Below are 1280 nucleotides of genomic sequence, written 5' to 3' on the forward strand. Positions count from 1 at the left end.
TCTTGAAATCTACCAGATAGCCTTGAAGAAAAAAAGCTGAAAGAGGACGTTAAAGTCATACTCATATTAGGCTACAGACTTTTTTCCCCCTTCTCACCCTCCTGTCCCTTTTCTGCGATTATAGACTGCAGTATCCAATCTGGTTTTGTTGTGTTGTTTTGGTAGTTTTTTGTTTCGTTTTTTTGCTGTTGCTGTTTTATGTTCCCCCTTTTACCTTTTGGGGACTATTTCCCTCCTTATATTACCCAAGAGGAGACAGCAACTGCTGCCATATAATCAAGCTACAATAACACTCTATAAAACACCAAAACCCAGGCAAGAACTAATACCAACAGGGAGGCAGACAACACCTTTGAAGATTACTCTGAGTTAAGAATAGAGTGAAAAGGGAAGCCCACATCCTGATCAGTTCTACCTGGAGGCAATCAGCATAAAAAATACCAAAACACCCAAGTATTAAGGCCACAGATAAGCACTAAACATGGCCAAGAAGCAAAAGCAGATGTCCATATCGGCACATGTCCAGAAAAAAGATAAAATGTATGAGACAAATGACCTAGAGGTAGACCTGGACTCCATTCTGGAAGGAGGGCAGGCCTTGGAAATGCCTGAGAAGGAATTAAGAAAAATGATTATAAAATGTTTCAAAACACTTTACAATGAAATTGAGAAAAATAAGGAAGAAGTCAGGAACGCACTACAGGAACAATAAAATAAGATAGATACTGCATTGGAAACAATTCAAAACCTACAGAAAGAAATCCAAATGATGAATAATAGAATATCAGAAATAGACAATAATACACTGAAAGGGCAAAGGAGTAGAATAGACGAGATAGAAGGCAGAACTAACTAGTGAGCTGGAAGACAAATCTCTCAATACCACTAAGATTGAAAAGCAAACAGAAAAAAGAATAAAAAAATTCTGAAGAAGGTCTAAGATTCATGTTGGACAACATGAAGAGGTATATCTTAAGAATTACCAGCATTCCAGAACAGGAAGAATCACACAAGTCACAGAGGAAGTTAAAGAACTGCTGGAAGAAAATTTCTCTAACATCCTGAAAAGTGAAAAGATAAACATTCAAAAATTCAACGAACCCCAGGAAGGATAGACCCCAAAAGAAAATCCCCAAGACATCAAGTTTTCCAAAATCAAAGATAAGGAGACATTCCTGGAAGTAGTTAGGGAAAACAGAAGTGTTACATACAAAGGCAAGCAAGTCAGATTAAGCTCGGATCTCTCAGCAGAAACCATGCAAGCAAGAAGGCAATGGGGA

The 1280-nt window shown here is 37.9% G+C and overlaps 1 protein-coding gene across 1 annotated transcript in view; it reads left to right on the plus strand.

Annotated features, from left to right (window-relative positions):
* Window positions 1-1280, plus strand: part of PTPN4 (protein tyrosine phosphatase, non-receptor type 4 (megakaryocyte)) — a 222426-nt gene that overhangs the window by 85922 nt on the left and 135224 nt on the right. The gene's annotated exons all lie outside the window — the stretch shown is intronic.

This window comes from Chrysochloris asiatica, unplaced genomic scaffold (genome assembly GCF_000296735.1).
Source record: "Chrysochloris asiatica unplaced genomic scaffold, ChrAsi1.0 scaffold00123, whole genome shotgun sequence".
In the NCBI taxonomy this organism is placed as follows: Eukaryota; Metazoa; Chordata; class Mammalia; order Afrosoricida; family Chrysochloridae; genus Chrysochloris; species Chrysochloris asiatica.